The sequence below is a fragment of the Budorcas taxicolor genome, chromosome 2, assembly GCF_023091745.1.
Source record: "Budorcas taxicolor isolate Tak-1 chromosome 2, Takin1.1, whole genome shotgun sequence".
NCBI classification, from domain to species: domain Eukaryota; kingdom Metazoa; phylum Chordata; class Mammalia; order Artiodactyla; family Bovidae; genus Budorcas; species Budorcas taxicolor.
The window spans coordinates 5,776,842-5,793,528 of NC_068911.1; positions in this window are offsets into that span (position 1 = coordinate 5,776,842).

Genomic DNA, 16,687 nt, shown 5'->3' on the forward strand with positions numbered 1-16,687 from the left:
TCCTGAGTCAGAAGGCTACTTCTGGAGGTTACTGAATTGCATTTTATTTACTCACTAGCAAGTAATACATGACTAGGGACAAGAAACATAAATAAGTCAGAGCTGCTACAGTCCATGGGGTCGCTAGGAGTCAGACACGACTGAGTGACTTCCCTTTCACTTTTCACTTTCATGCACTGGAGAAGGAAATGGCAACCCACTCCAGTGTTCTTGCCTGGAGAATCCCAGGGACAGGGGAGCCTGGTGGGCTGCTGTCTCCGGGGTCGCAGAGAGTCGGACACAACTGAAGCGACTTAGCAACAGCAGCACAGCACTTGCAAGGCTCTGCTGAATGGCTGAAACAGACAAGAACGGACAAAGATACAGTGTCTGAGGCTAGAAAGTAGATTACAGTACCACTCTGCTTGGAAGGAGAGAGATGGAGAGCTCAGAAGAGTCACAGAAGATCTTGACCTAGGGATTTAGAGGCAAGTTGAAGTCTTTTGAGCCAAGAAGTGGGGAAGGGCACTATAGACAGAGGAAACAGCTTGTGCAAAGCGAATGCATTTTCTAGCGCAGGGCTCAGTGGCAGCACAGTCACATAGCTGCTGCATTTCTCTCCTTACACCAACTCCATTAAAAGTTGATAAAGATGATGAAAAGATGTTTGCCCACTTAAAAATCCTCCCCACAATTTTGTGCCGAGGCTGTAGGCCAGCCTTATATTAAACTTAAGATGTACCTTGAAGGACTTCCCCCGTGGTCCAGTGGTTAAGACCTCATGTTTCCAATGTAGGGGGCATGGGTTTGATCCTTGGTTGGGGAACTAAGATTCCCACATGCTGAGTGGCAAAAAAAAAAAATCATTTCACTATACAAATATCCTCAATGTGTTCAATGTGCTTCTCAGCTCCAAATTAAACCTTTAAAAAAAAATGTACCGATACCCAATCTCTGATCAAAAATATTCAGAAAATTCCAGGAATTTCCCAAAAGCAGAACTTGATGCCCTCTGTACCAGCAGCTATTTACATAGCATCTACATCTAGAGATGATTTCAAGTCTCTAGGAATGTTAGGTAGTTAGAATAGGGAAACAGGTTCCAAGATGGCAGTCAGAGGAAGTTTGGGTAAGAAGCATGCAGAGACCAGACAAAGGAAAGGAAGAAGCCTGAGAAAAGGAAAACCACAGCTGGGGGTGAGAACCTATTGGGGAAAAGATGCCTAACATGCCCCTTTCCCTGATTGGCCTTGAGCATACACTCTATCTGCATTCCCTTCCCTGATTGGTCTTAGGTGCAAACCCCATTTTACATAGGGAATAGCCTCAGGAACCTCCAAAGTATAACCTCCAAAAAATATAAAAAGGGAAGCCTGAATGAGTTGAGGCCATTCCTACCAGGGTTGGTCTGCTCTAACATCTCAAGCGTGTACTGCATGCCACTTGCTTAATAAATCCTGCCTGTTTGAGCTGTCCTGGTCTGTCGTTTCAATTCTTTGCTGCAAGACAAGAACTGAGCGGAAAAAACTGACCCAACAGGAAGATACACTTAGGTTATATGCAAATACTATGCCATCTTATATAGTATAAGGGACTTGAGCATCCCAAAATTTTGCTATCTTCAGGAGGTCCTGGACCAGTCTACCCAGATAGGAAGGGATGTCTACTCTCTCCTAAAGCTATCTTGACAAATAGACAGGAAATGCCAAACAATTCTGCTGAGAGAGAGACAAAGTTCAGTGAGTATCCTTTTTGCAGTGACTTTACAGAAAGCAGTCTTGATCCAGCTTTCTGTGTAGGATTTGGCAGCTGATTTTATTGCCCCCAGATGTATCACTTCCCTGACTCAGTGTTATTGGGCATTTGAAAGGTTTTCCAGTGGAAGAAAAAAAATCTCTCTGGGTCTGACTACAGTACTTCTTTTTGTGTGTCCCAAACTCTTTGAGAATCTGATAGCAATAGTGGAGAGTTTCACCAGAAAAATTGATCTATGCAAATACACACAGAATTTTGCATCCCATTTCCGTGGGTTCATGAACACCTGAAACCAATTTATGGATCGCGTAACGTCCCGTTACTCCTAATCTAAAGGCAACAATCAAATGAACAGCACTGGGGATATCCCATATGTAGGTGTTCAAGAGGACTTCCCTGGTGGTTCAGTGGTAAAGAATCTGCCTGCCCTCATGCAGGAGATGCAGGTTTGATCCTTGGGTTGGAAAGATCCCCTGGAGGAGGAAACGTCAACCTGTTCTAGTATTCTTGCCTGGGAAATCCAATGGTCAGAGAAGAGCCTGGCAGGCCACATTCCATGTGGTCGCAAAGAGTCAGACACGACTTAGTGGCTAAACAACAACAACAAAATTAGTATGTGTAAAAGGCATGTGCTAGTCTTTGCTCTGAAACCAGCAAGTTCTATGGCCCTAGGGAAATCGGTTTGGAGTATCGTGCAGAGAATCCTTGGTGGGAGTAGACAGCTCTAAAACATGCCCCTTGAGAAAACACGTCTAGACCTGAGCTGGTGCCTCTGAGACCAGCGGTTACATCAAACTAACCTTTACAGTCTTTTGTAGATCTAGGATCTAGGATTCTTTTACTTTTCACCTAAAAATCAAGTTTTAACAAATAATTGTGAGACTTCCCTGGTGGTCCAGTGGTTGAGAGTCCACCTGCCAATGCAGGAAACACAGGTTCAGTCCCTGGTACGAGAAGATTCCACGTGCGAAGGGCAACTAATCCCATGTGCCACAACTATTGAAGCCTGCGTGTCCTAGAGCCTGTGCTCGGCAATGAGAGAAGCCACCACAATGAGAAGCACGTCCCCCAGCTCACCTCAGCAAGAGGAAGCCTGCTCACAGCAACGAAGACCTGGCACAACCAATAAACAAATAAAAATTTAAAAAAACAATTATGATTAATGAGCACATGCGTCTATTATTTTATGCCCAGAAGGCTTTAGGATCTTCCTCTAAATTACAACCTAAACTTGATGCAAGTCTAACATAATGTATGTTATTATCATTGGTAAGGTTTTTTACTTTTTTTCCTCATTGAAATTTTTATTGAGATAATGCTTTTAAACATGAAGTTGTAAAAACTAATACAGAGAGCTTCTAGATACTTTGCTAGTTTCCCGTAACGGTAACATTTTGCAAAACCGTAGTATAATATCACAACCAGGGTATTGACATTGATGCAATCCAATCATGTTCAGATTTTCCCAGTTTTACTTATACTGGGGTGTGTGCTAAGTTCTATACAGTTTTAACATTTGGTAGGTTCAAGTATCCATCACCATGATCAAAACACTGAACACTTCCAATGCCACATGGATCCCTCATGTTGCCCTTTTATACCCACACCTTTTGTCCCACTCAACACCTGGCAACCACTAATCTGACCTCCATTTTAAATATTGTTCATTCTAAATGTTACATAAATGGAATCGTATAGAATGTAATCCTTGGGGATCGATTTTTTTTTCAGGCAGCATCATTCCCTGGAGAGCCATCTAAGTGGTTACAAGTATCAGTAGTTCTTTCCTGTTTATTACTAGTAGTCTTCCCCAGTATGGGTGTATCAGTTTGTCTAACCAGTGGGTCACCCTTTGAAGGGCACCTGCTGCCGCTGCTGCTGCTAAGTCACGTCAGTCGTGTCCAACTCTGTGCAACCCCATAGACGGCAGCCCACCAGGCTCCCCCGTCCCTGGGATTCTCCAGGCAAGAACACTGGAGTGGATTGCCATTTCCTTCTCCACCTGGACTAACTCCAATTCTTGGTTATTTCAAATAAACTACTATGAACATTTGTATACAGGTATTGATGTCAACAGAATTTTTCATTTTTCTGGGATAAGCTACCCTAGAGTATAATCGCTGAGTCATAACGAAAGGACAATGTTTAGTTTTATAAGAAACTGCCAAGCTTTTCCAGAGTGGTTATAACGCTTCACTTAACCTACAAGCAAGGCTCCTCAGCATTTTTGCCAGCATTTCAACCCTAACCCTAACCCTAACCCTAACCCTATTTTTCCTTTCAGCCATCCTGATAGGTGTGTAGTCACTGTGTTTTATGGCTGTGGAATTATTTGAGATACAGATTATTTCTTCAAATAGATGCAGCCAAGTAATTAGGGGAAATCCCAGAAAAAATAACCCTAAAGTCTTTCTTTAAGGACCATAGCTGAACCTCACAATCTGTGTTCAGAAACAAGTAAGGTCATGAGTGAAAATGAGAAAATAATTGAACTGCTATTATTCATTTAAAAATGTAATTTTGTTTATAGAGTAGCTCTCACTTAGATTAGCAGTGTTCTAAGCAATTAAATTGATTTTCCAAATAAAAGTAAGGCACTATTAAGAATATAAGCTTGACTTTAAAGAATCTTTGATATTAATTTTTCATTTAAATGCTTTCTTCTCGGCAATTACCCTCTGTGTTTTTTCAGTCTTTTAACTTTATTGAGGTTTTCAATGGTTAAGTCAAAGATCTGTCTTAGTAAATGTTACATTGCACTTGAAAATATGTGGGCTATTTTCAAATATCTTTTGATATTGTTATCTATCATAATTCCACTGAGATAAGAGAACAGACTCAGTACGATTTCAATACCTTTAGACCATAACATTTTTGCGCTTCGTTTTATGTCCCTGAATGTGCTCCAGTGTATCCTGGTTTATAGTCTACGGGAACTTGAATAGAATTTGTATCCTGCTCTTGTGTAAAAGCGCTTCCCTGGTGGCTCAGATGGTAAAGCGTCTGCCTGCAATGTGGGAGACCTGAGTTTGATCCCTGGGTCAAGAAGATCTCCTGGAGAAGGAAATGGCAACCCACTTCAGTACTCCTGCCTGGAAAATTCCATGGATGGAGGAGCCTGGTAGGCTACAGTCCATGGGGTTGCAAAGAGTCAGACACGACTGAGCAACTTCACTGTGTGTGTGTGTTGTGTAAAAATTGTATAAATCTTAATTATGTTGAAATGGTTCATAGTGCTTTTCAGGTCTTCTATATCCTTCTACTTTTCTGTCTATTCATTCTATTACTTTATGAGAGTCTGATATTGAAACTCCAACTAAAAATCTTAATTTATCTACTTAAATAATTGTAATATATAGTGGAACCGTATGTAACTTTGTTCTGTATTTTCCAAGTTTCCTGTAAATGTGTTATCATACTTTCATAATTTAAAAAGTAAGAAAAAAAGTCAGACACAATGATTTTATTATTAGTAAACAAAAGATATGTCTAATGTTCTGGTCTATTACTCTCTACAGATTTCATGATTTCTTTGGCCCAGAAAAATAAGATTAGAAATTCTCTAAATTGGTTATATCTCATCTACAATATATAGGCAATTACCAAGGAAATCAACAAACCAAAGGAAATCTTAAGTCCCCAAATCACTTGTCTGGCTAAATATTTTTGCTAGTCTTACAGCAAGCTTGGAGGAAGCACTTGAATATTCTAAGACAATGGGTCTCAAAAGTGTAATCACCAGAGCAGCAGCGACACCTGGGGACTGTTAGAAATGCAAATTCTTTGCTGTGTGACCCAAGGAGTTCAAAGGGGTGCTCTCTGATAACCTAGAGGGGTGGGATGGCGTGGGAGGTGGGAGGGGGTTCAAGAGGAGAGGACATACGCACACCTATGACTGATTCACGCTGATGTGTGGCAGAAGCTAGCACAACGTTGTTAAGCAACTATCCTCCAATTAAAAATAAATTTTAAAAAAACCATCTTTTAGAATAAAAATAAGAAAGGCAAATTCTCTGGCACCCACCCAGCTTACTACAGCATCAAACTCAAGAGGCGAGCACAGCAGTCTGGTTTTGAACAAGCCCTCCAGGCGATTCTGAGGCAAGCTCGGGTTTGAGAATCCCTGTGAAAGGCATCCAGTTGCTTTTCTAATGTCTCAACGAAAGGAAGAGAGCAAGGAAATGCAAAAATCCGCAACAAGGTTATATCGGCCAGAATGTCCAAATCAACGCCAGGTAATCTAAGCAAAAATGAGATCTGTTAGAAAAACTTCAAGGGGTCATAAGATCCTTGCTAGATTTTAAGATAAATCATGGACTGTGATCAATACATCTGATCAGCCAAGGAGCAGATTCTTTGATCAGAAATTGTGGCCAGGATGCCACCCCTGCTCCCCTAGGAATTAACGCCATCTGTCCTTGCACGTCAGGATTATAAACTCTAATAAAGTCACAGATGTAGAAAACAAACTTATGTTTACCAGGGGGAAAGTGGGGGAGGGATAAATTGTGAGACTGGGATTGAATACATCCATATACTACATACAAAATAGATAACTAATGAGGACTCCCTGTATAGCAGAGGGAACTCCACTCAGTACTCTGTAATGGCCTATATGGGAAAAATAATCTCAAAAAGAGTGAATATATGCATATGTTTAACTGGTTCATTTTGCTGTACACCTGTACACAACACTGTAAATAAACTATACTCCAATAAAATTTTTTTTTTAAGATCATAAGTTCTAGAAGGAGTTCCCAATTTGTTGCATTGAAAGCAAGCCCCTTGTTTTCACTGTCTGGGGACAGTGAGAAAGACAAATAAAGCCCCTTTAACCTGCATAGAGGGAACTGGGGTGCTGACTCCTGCCTAAACCACACACAGTAAGTTCTTTCTCCCTAAGAGGAAGAGAACTGAACAGCCCCTAAAAGGCTAATATCTGTCTCAGAAACAAGGAGAGCCTTGAATTAACATTCCCTATCATTTGATTTAAACAGATACCAATAATTTAAATTAGAGTTTCGTTTTTTACTCCCCAAGCACACACTGACTCATAGAAAGATGGAGACAGCTTAACAGGAAGAAAGGAAGTCTGTGATTTAAAACAAACTGGAAAATTCATGAATCACACACCCTTGCGCTAATTATCAAAGAAGAGCTGGAGCAAGTGCCCGTCTGCGGAGAATATTAACCAAAGTTTCTGACGGCAAGGAAGTGACCCAATTCCCTAGTCCTACAGATACGCTGGACTGGTCACCAAATCATTGCTCTATGTCTTCTGCACGGCATTGAAATCAAACTCAGTGAGAGATCGGGCGGGGCTCTAATCTTACTGTGATTGGGCAAAAATAGAAACAAGTGCAGATGAATGAGAGAGACTCCCCTAGTACCAAGAAAGGGGGGTGGGAGCAGCGCCTCATTATTTAAAGGCATTAATAGAAACAAATTAAGTTAATTTGGGGTTCTGGCTTGTGTGAGGGAGGGATGCTACATAATTACTAGCTTCTATTTCTGCTTGGTGAACTTGATAAAGATTTTCAAGGATCGCTTCTTCAAACCCAGGTTCAGCCCTTTCAGGTGCCTGCGGCAGCAGTAAAGTACGCCGAAAACCCCCAAAGCCTACATCAGCCCTTTACCTGCCAGGACCTCCCTGGATGAACGAGGCCCACAGGAAAGATGCTTAAACTTCCATTTCTCCCCTCTATTGACCTCTATTTTAAAAACACAGTCAGTGGCCCAGACGGTAAATTCACCAGCAATGTGGAAGACCTGAGCTCAATTGCTGGGTTGGGAAGATCCCCTGGAGGAGGTCATGGCAACCTACTCTAGTATTCTTGCCTGGAGAATCCCATGGACAGAGGAGCCTGGCGGGCTACGGTCCATGGGGTCGCACGGAGCTGGACACAACTGAGTGAGGACGCCCGCTCTATATAATAATTCAAGCAAACATTTATTAAGAACCTCAGTGTACCAGGTTCTTGTGCTGCTGTGCAAGGATTTTTCTTTTTTTTTGCTGTTAGAAACATTTTTATTGTGAAAGATGACACGCTTATGGAAAAGTGAAACTCCTGTGTCGCCATCACTAGATGAAGAAATAGAACGCTGCCAGGCCCAGGAAGACATCTGAATTCACCTTCCTGATTCCAACCCCTCCCAGGGCCCCTCCCCAGGTAACCGCTCTTCTGACTCTTGGGGTAATCATTTCCTCCTGGGGTAAAGCATTTCCTGCTTTTATTCACAGTTTGACCCATTAAGTATGAACCCAGCTTTCTTTTGCCTCTTTTTTACCTTTCTAAAAATGGAACCATACAATTTTTGGCATCTTTTGTTTAACTCAGCGTCATGTCTTTGAGATTCATCTATATTTTTGTGTTATGGCTGCAGTTCCTGTATCTTTATTGTCTGTACAGTATTCTATTGTATATTTCAATTTATCCATTTATGGACATTTGGATTGTTCTAATTGGGGGATAACTGAAGATTATGTGTTAAATTGCACTTTGACTAATATGAATATTACATTAAATTGTGGCACTGCATGTGTGCAGTGCACGAGCGCTCAGTCGTGTCCAGCTCTTTGCAACCCCGTGGACTGTAGCCCACCAGGCTCCTCTGCCCATGGGATTCTCCAGGCAAGAACACGGGAGCCGGAGCGGTTTGCCATTTCCTCCTCCAGGGGATCTTCCTGACTCAGGGATCGAAACTGCGTCTCCTGCAGATTCTTTACCACTGAGCCACCTGGGAAGCACTTCCTGGTTAATAATAGGTATTGCATTGGCTGTTAGAAATCCCTTTAGTGGTGTGCGTAGGCAAGGTTTTGGGGGCTTGAAGGAGATTGTCCGTTTTTCTTTGGGATTTTTTTTTCTTTCTTACTGATTTATCTGCATCCTTTATGTTATTTGGATATACATTTTCTGTTGGTTTTCTTTTTTCCAATCTTTTCGTTGAGGCAAAATACACATAATATAAAATGTACCATGGTCACCCCCTTTTTAAATATAAAATCACAGTGTTGTGTTACATCATCATGCTCTGTCTCTGGAGCTCTTTTCATCTTGTAAAACTGAAACTGTATCCTCTAAAGAATAACGCCCGCATTTCCTCCCTTTCCCCCATCCCTGGCAGCCACCCTTCTACTTTCTGTCTCTGCGAATTTGACTGTTTTACCTCGTGTAAGTGGAATCACACAATATCTGTCTTTTTGTATTTAGCCGATGTCACTTAATGTCCTCAAGATGGAGAACAGTGTGGAAGTTCTGTAAAAAACTAAAAGTAGAGCTACCATGTGATCCTGCATTCCGACTCCTGGGCATCAATCTGGAGAAAACCATAATTCAAAAAGATACATGGTGGGGGCGGGGGGGGGGCATCCAGTGGTTAAGACTCTGCGCTTCGAATGCAAGCAGCGTGGGTTCAATCCTTGGGCAGGGAACTAAGATCCCACATGCAGTGAAACCAAAAAAATTAACACTTTTTAAAAATAGAAAGAAAAGATACATGCACCCCAGTGTTCACAGCAGCACTGTTTACAGCAGCCAAGACATGGAAGCAGCCTAAATGTCCATTCACAGATGAATGGGTAAAAAAGATGTGGTGCCGTAATCTGAAACTAACAAAACACTGTAAATCAACTATGCATCAATTAAAAAAATAAAAGTCACAAAAAAGACTCATCTTCGTTGTAGAATGTGTCCAAATTTCCTTCCTTTTTAAGGCTGAATCATATTCCACAGTATGGATGGACCATGCTTTGCTTATCCATTCATTTGTCCATGGACACTTGAGTTGTCTCCACCTTTTAGATACCATGAATAATCCCACTATGAATGCTGCTGCTGCTAACTCGCTTCAGTCGTGTCTGACTCTGTGCGACCCCATAGACGGCAGCCCACCAGGCTCCCTTGTGCCTGGGATTCTCCAGGCAAGAGCACTGGAGTGGGGTGCCATTGCCTTCTCCGCCACTATGAATATGGGAGCACAAATATCACTTAGAGATCCTTGTTTTAATTCTTTGGGGTAGATACCCGGAAGTGCCGAATCATATGCTATTCTATTTTTAATTTTTAAGGAACCACCAAACCATCTTCTGTCCAGCTGCACCATCTTCCGTCCCCACCGACAGCGCATGCGGGTTTGAGTTTCCCTGCATCCTTACCATCACTCGCTGTTTTCTGGGCTTCTGTCATCCTAGTGGGTGTGAAGTGGCATCTCATGCGGTTTCGGTTTGTATTTCCCTGGTGAGTCCCGACATTTAGCATCTTTTCCTGTGCTTGTTGACCATTCATATAGCTTCTTTGGAGAAATGTCTATTCAAGTCCTTTGCCCGGTTTTGAATCGGGTTGTTTGGCAAGCAATTTTAAAAGATCAGTTAGGTATGGGCCTTCATTTTGTCTAGTACTGGAGACCTATTACATAAGCAAATCATTCAAACCATGTATAAATGAGACAGAAGAGCCAAACTGAATGTCCCCTTTCTCGGTATGCTGTCGGTGTCTGTGGAGAAAGGAACACGTCAGTCGCTTCACCTGGGTGCATGTGGAGGGTGACTTGCTCGCTGAGTGTTTTCACCTCGTTATCTTAAGCAGCAAGTTTCTAAAGCAGCTCAAAAATTGTCAGTGATTAATTCAGGAGCATCATTCATTTAAATATACTTGGGAGGTATGGTCAGTCACTTTACCTTTCAGAAGGCAGCCCCCAACCTTTGCTTCTTAAAAGGCTTGAGCAGCTTTCTTGACAAGCCCCATCTATTTCTGCTGTGAATTTTCATCTCAGCTTGTCACTTAGAGGTATAATCAACGTAGATGTTGCAATTTGCTCAAAGTCTGTGATGTCTTAACTGAGCTCAGGACAAGGCTGTCATACTTCTCTTTCATGAGAGTCCTTGGAATCAGGTGAGAATACAGTGGATTTTCGCTCAAGAAAGTATTTGCTGCATAGAAGACACACTGTCCTTATTGCAGTTGAACTCATAGATTCTGGTTAGAGTCTCAACTCACGGATGAAAATTAAGAGACTTGAATAAATAAACCAGGAGAATCCAAGAGGAATGTTATGCTAAACCATGGGCTAGTCTTAGGAGAAAGCTTCCGTTGGAAAAAGGGTGGGGCTAAGTATCATTAGAGACGTCGCATGGAACCGGAACAGTCTGGCTGACACATCACTCCCTGAAGGAGTTTCCACCCCCGAATGCAATCCTTTGCAGGATACTTCATATCTAAGTGGGTGGGATAAGGGGGTGAGAGGGGGTTGGTGCCAACAGTGGATGACTTAGGAAAGCGATGAACCGCCCCAACATTTCTTTCCTCAAATCTAGAGACTTGCCACGAATTGTTTAGCAATCATCAGTGTTTCCTTCCCTCAAATGCAGAGATCTAAAAACTCAAGGCATATGAGAGCCAGGATGAACCCCAGAGCGTAAGTCCCTAGCAATCTTCACATTACACATATGACCTAGAGCAGGTTTGGTATCAGCAGATCCATGGGTTTAAGAGTTTCTCCGATGGCTCAGCAGGTAAAGAACCCGCCTGCCAATGCAGGAGACCCAGGTTCGATCCCTGGGTCAGGAAGATCCCCTGAAGCAGGAAACGGGAACTACTCCAGTGGTAGTGACGGCGGTTTAGTCGCTAAGTCATATCCAACTCTTGTGACCCCACAGGCTGTAGCCTGCCAGAATCCCTTTCCATGGGATTCTCCAGGCAAGAATACTGGAGTGGGTAGCCATTTCCTTCTCCAGGGGATCTTCCCAACCCAGGAATGGAACCCTGGTCTCCTGCATTGCAGGCAGATTTTTTTTTACCAACCGAGCTATGAGGGAAGCCCAACTACTCCAGTATTCTTGCCTAAAAAACCCCATTAACAGAGAAGCCTGATGGGTTACAGTCCAAAGGGTTGCAAAGAGTCGGACTTGACTGAGCACACACACGAGTGGGTTTAAACACTTCCCTGTTGACCGGCTATGGGATCCTGGGCGATTCCTCTAAATATGAGTTTCAACTTCTTCATCTATAAAGTAGATATAATACCAACATCATACTGTTACTATAAGCATTACGGATATGGAGGATATCTGTAAAAACATTTTGTATATCCTGTGACTGTTCTTAATCCAGGTGTATTTGTATCTAAGCCACCTTCCAGAGAGGGATTTTGGTTTGTGTGTTTATTTAAATGAATGTGTAGGTAGTGACCAGGACTTTGTAAAAAATAAAAGTTCCCCTAATTTTGATTTTTTGTTAAATGTCATACCTCTCTGCCCTCCCCCTGAAAAAGGAAACTGCTTCAAGTTTTCTAAACAGTCACATTTCTCAAAGACAAGCAAATCAAGGATTTGGAATATATTTCCAATTATGATTCACCCAAACTGAGTGAAAGGGCGCTTACTTTGTGTTTTCTATTTTCTTTTCTAAAAAGAAAAATTATCTGGCTGCCCTGCCTGTTTTTATTTTTATTTTTTAATATTTACTTATTTGGCTCATTAGCCAAACCAACCAGCTAAGTAAGCTGGCTGTGCCAGGTCTTAGTCTCAGCACAGGGGACCTAGTTCCATCTTTGTTGCAGCATGTGGGATCTAGTTCCCTGACCAGGGATCAAACCTGGGCTCCCTGCACTGGGAACGAGGAGTCTTAGCCACCGGACCCACCAAGGAAGTGCCTCTTTTTGACTTTTAATTATGGGGAACTTCAAATATCCACATGGGAAAAAAATACAGAATAGTATAATAACTACCCCTACCATGAACCCATCACCAGCCATCACCACATTGCCAGACGTACAAAATATCTTTCTCTTCCACTTCCCACATTCCATATTAGTTTTTGCTCAGTTGCTAAGTGTCTGACTCTTCACGACCTCACGGATGGTAGTCTGCCAGGCTCCCCTGTCCTTCACTATTACTTTGAAACAAATTCCAAATGTTATTGCATCTGTAATCATTCAGTACATATCTCTTAAGAGTGACATTTTAAATTAACCTTAACGTGAAACCTAAAAAGTTAACAATTCTTTAATATCAAATCTCAATTCAACGTTCAAGCTTCCAATGTCTCAAATATCCAATGTATCTTATTTTTACATTTGTTGCAATCAGAATACAAGTAAGGTATCACAGCCATGAAATTAAAAGACGCTTGCTCTTTGGAAGAAAAGCTATGACCAACCTAGATAGCATATTCAAAAGCAGAGACATTACTTTGCCAACAAAGGTCCATCTAGTCAAGGCTGTGGTTTTTCCACTGGTCATGTATGGATGTGAGAATTGGACTGTGAAGAAATCTGAGCGCCGAAGAATTGATGCTTTTAAACTGTGGTGCTGGAAAAGACTCTTGAGAGTCCCTTGGACTGCAAGGAGATCCAACCAGTCCATTCTGAAGGAGATCAGCCCTGGGATTTCTTTGGAAGGAATGATGCTAAAGCTGAAACTCCAGTACTTTGGCCACCTCATGCGAAGAGTTGACTCATTGGAAAAGACTGTGATGCTAGGAGGGATTGGGGGCAGGAGGAGAAGGGGATGACAGAGGATGAGATGGCTGGATGGCATCATGGACTCGATGGACGTGAGTCTGAGTGAACTCTGGGAGTTGGTGATGGACAGGGAGGCCTGGCGTGCTGCGGTTCATGGGGTCACAAGGAGTCGGACACGACTGAGCGACTGAACTGATCACAGTCTAGCTGGTCAATATGTCTTTTATAGGTTTCTCTATCTGCAGTTTTTATTTGGAACTTATCAAATGAAGAAACTGAGTTGTCTGCCCTGCGGTTTCTCACAGTCTGGATTTTGCTGACTGCATATCTAAAGCTCAGCTTAACATTTTTCTCTGTCTTCTGTATTTCCTGTAAATTGATAGTTGGGTCGAGATGTTTAACTACGTCTTTCTTTTTTAAATATTTGGTTGTGCTGGGTCTTCATATGGCATGAGAGATCTAGTTCCCTGACCAGGGATTGAACCTGGGCCCCCTGCATTGGAAGCTCAGTCTTAGCCACTGGACCCCCAGGGAAGTCCCTAATTGCTGCTTCCTCATGTTTTCTCTTCCAGTCTGCAAGTTCTTTCCTCTGTCTTCTCCATTCTGCTGTTGGGTGCACCCAGTCAAGTCTTAGTTTCAGTTATTTTATTTTCCAGTTCTAAAATTCCCACTTGGTTCTTATCTCTTCTATTTCTTTGCTGAGACTTCACAGGCTCCAGGCTCTCACCCGAATACGGTCTTTTAACGTGTGAACACATGGTGGAGCCTCCAAGGTGGCCCCCAGTGGTCCTGTCTCCTGGTCGTCTACATCTGTGTAGCCTCTCCCGCTTTCTACAGGGGTTCGCCGGTACAACCAGTGGCATATGGTGGAAGGGATGCTGTATCCTGTCTGAGAGTAGGTGGTGAAGGACTGTGGCTTCTGTCTTGGGCATTCTCATGCACAGACGCTCAGGTCACTTGCTCTGGCAGAAGCAGCCAGGTGGTGCCCACGCCCTGCTCTGTCCCTTACCAAAAGACGCAGGACAAATCAGACAAGCTTGTGAGCTCCGACTTCTTTACTGGGAAATTGCTTTTGCCCCGCCTACTTCCCAGGGTTATGAGTCTCATATACGATAAAATGTTTGAAAACATTATATGACTATTAATTGATCTAAACCAACACCTTTAATTCACAGATGAAAATCTGAAACCCAACGGAATGGGGAGAATTGACAGATGAGACATGAAGGGAACAGAGGCTTTACAGGGGAAAAAAAGGCAGGGCTTCCCTGGGGGTCCAGTGGTGAAGAGTCTGCCTTGCAATAAGGAAGACACGGGTTCAATCCTTGGCCTCGGAAGATCCCAGATGCTGTGGGGCAACTAAGCCGGGGCTCACCTCAGCTAGCGAGGCTGTGTGGCGCAACTGCCGAAGCTCGTGTGCCCAGAGCCTCCACAAGAGATGCCACTGCCACGAGAAACCTGTGCAGTGCGACGAGAGAGTAGCCCCCACTCAGCACAACTAGAGAAAGCCCACTGCAGCAACAAAGACCCAGCACGGCCAGAAATAAACAACTATCCTTTCAAAAAAGAAAAGAAAAAAAGCCAGCTCTGGAATCCAGAGCTTGCGACTTCAATCAAGGCCAGTTGTTCTCTCTGCTATTCCTAAAGGGTCACGTCCTATTATTGTTCAGCAGTCACTCCACACTCCAGAGAAACAGAAGATGGGTTATGGATGGCACATGGTCAACCAAGAGACTGATACCTCTTCTACGGCGCATAACCACTTGAGGATAGATGCAAGAGGATCGGAGTTTGTTTGTTTAGCTTTTACATCACAAATTTTTCGGAGCCAGTTACCCCTTCCTCTCTGTTTCTCTGCCAGCCATCTAAATGCTGAGTCCAAGCACACGGGCACCCAGCCACAAGGTGACTAATACCATCTCTTTGCACCCAAACCACGTACAATAGGCAAATAGTTCCTGGTTTAAAAAACCCTGCTAGATGAGCTGGTATCAGAATCTTTAAACTACAAATACTCCTTTGTTGTGCGATTTAGTAAAGAGTAGTTGAGAGAAAAGAGGCTAACGGTTGGAGCCAACATGGTCAGACTATTTGGGCAAATGTAACTAATCTTAACATGGCTATGCTAGAATGGTACAATTATCGTTTTTCCCTCCATTCTCAGTTTTGTCTGTTTAACCTAAAAATTCAAATTTTAAACAATGTCTGTCCTGACAGAATGACCAGATAGATCTTTTGAATTTCACTAATAACTAGTCATAGTTTAGTTCCTCACGCTTCATGGGTCTCTGTCAAGATTCTTCCAGTTGCAAGCCAGCGGAAGCCAACTGTAGCTACTTGAAACGAGACAATCTAGGGAATTCCCTAGCAGTCTCCAGTGGTCAGGACCCGGCACTTTTCACTGCCAGGGGCCACGGGTTCAAGCCCTGGTCAGAGAACTAAGGGCCCGCAAGTCACAGGGCATGGCCAAAAATAAAAAAGACAGTCTATGGGAGGGACAAAGGAGAATGTATAGGACCAAAGGGCAGCCCTGGAGAAGCAGGAAGCAGGCGTCACTGGGGCCACCCATCCCACTGCGTGTAAACTGCTGCTGCTGAAGCAAACACTCGCCAATCCTTTGTTTCTGCTGGGCACAACCCCTGGGTCTCAGGTTCAAAGTCCTCAGAGAGTAAAATTCTGTTCGGCCAAAGATGTGCCCAACTAGATGTCATGAGCTGATTTAAAAAAAGAGAGAGGGAGTTGAGAGGAATCTCCCAGGCCCTCTCCACTTCCGTGTGGGAGAGTGGAACCCTTTGAGGCTTTCATCCCACCAGCACAGCCCTTAGAAGCTGGCAGAGTCACCCTGAAAGATGAGGATACTGACGGGAAAGCCCAGAGTCCACTGAATCACAGATTTGTTCTCACCATTGAATGAGACCACGAGCTGCCTTCCAGTCATTTCGGAGGGACACCCACACATCAACTTCCCTGCCCACCTATCAAGGACCAGCGAGAACATGCTTTGGGCATGACATTTGGGGTGATGCTTTAGAGCAAAATATAACTTGATTTCATCTACACGCACATCAGACAAATCGAGTCCAATCCCGCTTTAAACCTCCCGTATCCGTTCCCACACCACCCCGTGCCGTGTCTCCAGGCTCTTCCCATCCTCGTCACTCTCCTTGTGACCACTGCCCACACAGCCTTCCCTGCAGAACGTTCTGTATGAACAAGCCTCACCTGACAAGGAAAAGGGCCAGGGATCCACAGTCAAATATAAGAAATACTGGTTAAACCATACCTACGACTCACCCAAGTTTGTCTGGGGAACTCTAGGCCGCCCTGCTCTGAAGATCTTCTTTGAAGATCCTGAAAGGGAACCGCTAAACCACACACACTTAGGAGATGGATTCCACATGGCTTTCGGGCACAAGTGGCTTAATTGCATCTTTGATAGATGGAGGTGAAAATGTGGAAAATTTTATTAACGTTCACTTTTAAAAGCTTTACA